Genomic DNA, 6,777 nt, shown 5'->3' on the forward strand with positions numbered 1-6,777 from the left:
GGCCCCTCCTGAAGTGGATCACCTAAGGAGAAGCGAGCTAAGCCTACCCCTCCTGCCCCCGTGCACCTTGCCTACCCACCGCAGCTAATACGCCAGATCCCCAGCACCACAAGCCTGGCAGTGTGCAAGTAGCCCAGATGGGCCACGCCACCGCACAGTGAATCCCGCCCCTAGGAGAGGGGAAGAGAAGGCACACACCAGTCTGACTGTGGCCCCAGCTGTGGGCTGGAGGCAGACATCAGGTCTGACTGCGGCCCCGCCCACCAACTCCAGTTATACACCACAGCACAGGGGAAGTGCCCTGAGGTCAGCATGACTCCAGGGACTATCCAAAATGACCAAAGGGAAGAATTCCCCTCAGAAGAATCTCCAGGAAATAACAACAGCCAATGAGCTGATCAAAAAGGATTTAAATAATATAACAGAAAATGAATTTAGAATAATAGTCATAAAATTAATCGCTGGGCTTGAAAACAGTATAGAGGACGGCAGAGAATCTCTTGCTACAGAGATCAAGGGACTAAGGAACAGTCACGAGGAGCTGAAAAGCGCTTTAAACGAAATGCAAAACAAAATGGAAACGACGACAGCTCGGATTGAAGAGGCAGAGGAGAGAATAGGTGAACTAGAAGATAAAGTTATGGAAAAAGAGGAAGCTGAGAGAAAGAGAGATTAAAAAATCCAGGAGTATGAGGGGAAAATTAGAGAACTAAGTGATACACTAAAAAGAAATAATATACGCATAATTGGTATCCCAGAGGAGGAAGAGAGAGGGAAAGGTGCTGAAGGGGTACTTGAAGAAATTATAGCTGAGAACTTCCCTGAACTGGGGAAGGAAAAAGGCATTGAAATCCAAGAGGCACAGAGAACTCCCTTCAGACGTAACTTGAATCGATCTTCTGCACGACATATCATAGTGAAACTGGCAAAATACAAGGATAAAGAGAAAATTCTGAAAGCGGCAAGGGATAAACGTGCCCTCACATGTAAAGGGAGACCTATAAGACTCGTGACTGATCTCTCTTTTGAAACTTGGCAGGCCAGAAAGGCTTGGCACGGTATCTTCAGTGTGCTAAACAGAAAAAATATGCAGCCAAGAATCCTTTATCCAGCAAGTCTGTCATTTAGAATAGAAGGAGAGATAAAGGTCTTCTCAAACAAACAAAAACTGAAGGAATTTGTCACCACTAAACCAGCCCTACAAGAGATCCTAAGGGGGAATCCTGTGAGACAAACTACCAGAGACATCACTACAAGCATAAATCATACAGACATCACAATGACTCTAAACCCGTATCTTTCTATAATAACACTGAATGTAAATGGATTAAATGCACCAACCAAAAGACACAGAGTATCAGAATGGATAAAAAAAACAAGACCCATCTATTTGCTGTCTACAAGAGACTCATTTTAGATCTGAGGACACCTTTAGATTGAGAGTGAGGGGATGGAGAACTATTTATCATGCTACTGGAAGCCAAAAGAAAGCTGGAGTAGCCATACTTATATCAGACAAACTAGACTTTAAATTAAAGGCTGTAACAAGAGATGAAGAAGGGCATTATATAATAATTACAGGGTCTATCCATCAGGAAGAGCTAACAATTATAAATGTCTATGCGCCGAATACCAGAGCCCCCAGATATATAAAACAATTACTCATAAACATAAGCAACCTTATTGATAAGAATGTGGTCATTGCAGGGGACTTTAACACCCCACTTACAGAAATGGATAGATCATCTAGACACATAGTCAATAAAGAAACAAGGGCCCTGAATGATACATTGGATCAGATGGACTTGATAGATATATTTAGAACTCTACATCCCAAAGCAACAGAATATACTTTCTTCTCAAGTGCACATGGAACATTCTCCAAGATAGATCATATACTGGGTCACAAATCAGCCCTTCATAAGTTTACAAGAATTGAAATTATACCATGCATACTTTCAGACCACAATGCTATGAAGCTTGAAATCAACCACAGGAAAAAGTCTGGAAAACCTCCAAAAGCATGGAGATTAAAGAACACCCTACTAACGAATGAGTGGGTCAACCAGGCAATTAGAGAAGAAATTAAAAAATATATGGAAACAAACGAAAATGAAAATACAACAATCCAAACGCTTTGGGACGCAGTGAAGGCAGTCCTGAGAGGAAAATATATTGCAATCCAGGCCTATCTCAAGAAACAACAAAAATCCCAAATACAAAATCTAACAGCACACCTAAAGGAAATAGAAGCAGAACAGCAAAGCAGCCTAAACCCAGCAGAAGAAGAGAAATAATAAAGATCAGAGCAGAAATAAACAATATAGAATCTAAAAAAACGGTAGAGCAGATCAATGAAACCAAGAGTTGGTTTTTTGAAAAAATAAACAAAATTGACAAACCTCTAGCCAGGCTTCTCAAAAAGAAAAGGGAGATGACCCAAATAGATAAAATCATGAATGAAAATGGAATGATTACAACCAATCCCTCAGAGATACAAACAATTATCAGGGAATACTATGAAAAATTATATGCCAACAAATTGGACAACCTGGAAGAAATGGACAAATTCCTAAACACCCACACTCTTCCAAAACTCAATCAGGAGGAAATAGAAAGCTTGAACAGACCCATAACCAGCGAAGAAATTGAATCGGTTATCAAAAATCTCCCAACAAATAAGAGTCCAGGACCAGATGGTTTCCCAGGGGAGTTCTACCAGACATTTAAAGCAGAGATAATACCTATCCTTCTCAAGCTATTCCAAGAAATAGAAAGGGAAGGAAAACTTCCAGACTCATTCTATGAAGCCAGTATTACTTTGATTCCTAAACCAGACAGAGACCCAGTAAAAAAAGAGAACTACAGGCCAATATCCCTGATGAATATGGATGCAAAAATTCTCAATAAGATACTAGCAAATCGAATTCAACGGCATATAAAAAGAATTATTCACCATGATCAAGTGGGATTCATTCCTGGGATGCAGGGCTGGTTCAACATTCGCAAATCGATCAACGTGATACATCACATTAACAAAAAAAAAGAGAAGAACCATATGATCCTGTCAATCGATGCAGAAAAGGCCTTTGACAAAATCCAGCACCCTTTCTTAATAAAAACCCTGGAGAAAGTCGGGATAGAAGGAACATACTTAAAGATCATAAAAGCCATTTATGAAAAGCCCACAGCTAACATCATCCTCAATGGGGAAAAACTGAGAGCTTTTTCCCTGAGATCAGGAACACGACAGGGATGCCCACTCTCACCGCTGTTGTTTAACATAGTGCTGGAAGTTCTAGCATCAGCAATCAGACAACAAAAGGAAATCAAAGGCATCAAAATTGGCAAAGATGAAGTCAAGCTTTCGCTTTTTGCAGATGACATGATATTACACATGGAAAATCCGACAGACTCCACCAAAAGTCTGCTAGAACTGATACGTGAATTCAGCAAAGTTGCAGGATACAAAATCAATGTACAGAAATCAGTTGCATTCTTATACACTAACAATGAAGCAACAGAAAGACAAATAAAGAAACTGATCCCATTCACAACTGCACCAAGAAGCATAAAATACCTAGGAATAAATCTAACCAAAGATGTACAAGATCTGTATGGTGAAAACTATAGAAAGCTTTGAAGGAAATTGAAGAAGATATAAAGAAATGGAAAAGCATTCTGTGCTCATGGATTGGAAGAATAAATATTGTCAAAATGTCAATACTACCCAAAGCTATCTACACATTCAATGCAATCCCAATCAAAATTGCACCAGCATTCTTCTCGAAACTAGAACAAGCAATCCTAAAATTCATATGGAACCACAAAAGGCCCCGAATAGCCAAAGTAATTTTGAAGAAGAAGACCAAAGCAGGAGGCATCACAATCCCAGACTTTAGCCTCTACTACAAAGCTGTCATCATCAAGACAGCATGGTATTGGCATAAAAACAGACACATAGACCAATGGAATCGAATAGAAACCCCAGAACTAGACCCACAAACGTATGGCCAACTCATCTTTGACAAAGCAGGAAAGAACGTCCAATGGAAAAAAGACAGTCTCTTTAACAAATGGTCCTGGGAGAACTGGACAGCAACATGCAGAAGGTTGAAACTAGACCGCTTTCTCACACCATTCACAAAAGTAAACTCAAAATGGATAAAGGACCTGAATGTGAGACAGGAAACCATCAAAACCTTAGAGGAGAAAGCAGGAAAAGACCTCTCTGACCTCAGCCGTAGCAATCTCTTACTCGGCACATCCCCAAAGGCAAGGGAATTGAAAGCAAAAGTGAATTACTGGGACCTTATGAAGATAAAAAGCTTCTGCACAGCAAAGGAAACAACCAACAAAACTAAAAGGCAACCAACGGCATGGGAAAAGATATTTGCAAATGACATATCGGACAAAGGGCGAGTATCCAAAATCTATAAAGAGCTCACCAAACTCCACACCTGAAAAACAAATAACCCAGTGAAGAAATGGGCAGAAAACATGAATAGACACTTCTCTAAAGAAGACATCCGGATGGCCAATAGGCACATGTAAAGATGTTCAACGTCGCTCCTTATCAGGGAAATACAAATCAAAACCACACTCAGATATCACCTCACGCCAGTCAGAGTCGCCAAAATGAACAAATCAGGAGACTATAGATGCTGGAGAGGATGTGGAGAAACGGGAACCCTCTTGCACTGTTGGTGGGAATGCAAATTGGTGCAGCCGCTCTGGAAAGCAGTGTGGAGGTTCCTCAGAAAATTAAAAATAGACCTACCCTATGACCCAGCAATAGCACTGCTAGGAATTTATCCAAGGGATACAGGAGTACTGATGCATAGGGGCACTTGTACCCCAATGTTTATAGCAGCACTCTCAACAATCGCCAAATTATGGAAAGAGCCTAAATGTCCATCAACTGATGAATGGATAAAGAAATTGTGGTTTATATACACAATGGAATACTACGTGGCAATGAGAAAGAATGAAATATGGCCTTTTGTAGCAACGTGGATGGAACTGGAGAGTGTGATGCTAAGTGAAATAAGCCATACAGAGAAAGACAGATACCATATGGTTTCACTCTTATGTGGATCCTGAGAAACGTAACAGAAACCCATGGGGGAGGGGAAGGGAAAAAAAAAAAAAAAAAGAGGTTAGAGTGGGAGAGAGCCAAAGCATAAGAGACTGTTAAAAACTGAGAACAAACTGAGGGTTGATGGGGGGTGGGAGGGAGGGCAGGGTGGGTGATGGGTATTGAGGAGGGCACCTTTTGGGATGAGCACTGGGTGTTGTATGGAAACCAATTTGACAGTAAATTTCATATATTAAAAAATAAAAAAAAAAAAAAAAAAAGAAAATTAAAAATAGACCTACCCTATGACCCAGCAATAGCACTGCTAGGAATTTATCCAAGGGATACAGGAGTACTGATGCATAGGGGCACTTGTACCCCAATGTTTATAGCAGCACTCTCAACAATAGCCAAATTATGGAAAGAGCCTAAATGTCCTTCAACTGATGAATGGATAAAGAAATTGTGGTTTATATACACAATGGAATACTACGTGGCAATGAGAAAAAATGAAATATGGCCCTTTGTAGCAACGTGGATGGAACTGGAGAGTGTGATGCTAAGTGAAATAAGCCATACAGAGAAAGACAGATACCATATGGTTTCACTCATATGTGGATCCTGAGAAACTTAACAGAAACCCATGGGGGAGGGGAAGGAAAAAAAAAAAGAAAAGAGGTTAGAGTGGGAGAGAGCCAAAGCACAAGAGACTGTTAAAAACTGAGAACAAACTGAGGGTTGATGGGGGGTGGGAGGGAGGGGAGGGTGGGTGATGGGTATTGAGGAGGGCACCTTTTGGGATGAGCACTGGGTGTTGTATGGAAACCAATTTGACAATAAATTTCATGAAAAAAAATATATACAATGGACTATTACTCAGCAATCAAAAAGAATGAAATCTTGTCGTATGCAACGACATGGATGGAGCTAGAGTGTATTATGCTAAGCGAGATAAGTCACTCAGAGAAAGACAAATATCATATGATTTCACTCATATGTGGAATTTACGATACAAAACAGATTAACATAGGGGAAGGGAAGCAAAAACGACATAAAAACAGAGAGGAAGATAAACCATAAGAGGCTCTTAAATACAGAGAACAAACTGAGGGATGCTGGAGGGGTTTGGGGTGGGGGGATGGGCTAAATGGACAAGGGGCATTAAGGAGGACACTTGTTGGGATGAGCACTGGGTGTTATATGTAGGGGATGAGTCACTAAATTCTATTCCTGAAATCATTACACTGTATGTTAACTAACTTGGATTTAAATTAAAAAAAAAAAGAAACTACTAGACTCGTATACTGACTTATAATGAAGCAACACGGATTAAAGGAATTGAAAATATTCCTCATGTGAAGTATAGAAAAATAGAAGGGCAAAGTAATAGTATATGCTGGAATAAAAAGTGCTCTGATAAGAAAAAAAAAAAAAAAAAGGATACAGTTACATTTATCTCGACAGCTGGTTCCTGGAGGGAAATGTCTACCCAGAACTTTCCAGCCCCACCTCCACCTTAGAATTATCGGGGGACCTTTAAAAAAATACACGAAATTATCTGAGGACCTTTAGAAACATATATGAAAATCTTGTCCTAGACCAACTGAGTTGGACATTTTGGTTGTGGGAGGAACCATGATATCAGTATTTTTAAAATGCCTGGGATGGCTCTAACGTGCAGCAAGGTTTGAGAACCACTG

Source organism: Neofelis nebulosa, chromosome 3 (assembly GCF_028018385.1).
Source record: "Neofelis nebulosa isolate mNeoNeb1 chromosome 3, mNeoNeb1.pri, whole genome shotgun sequence".
Lineage (NCBI taxonomy): Eukaryota > Metazoa > Chordata > Mammalia > Carnivora > Felidae > Neofelis > Neofelis nebulosa.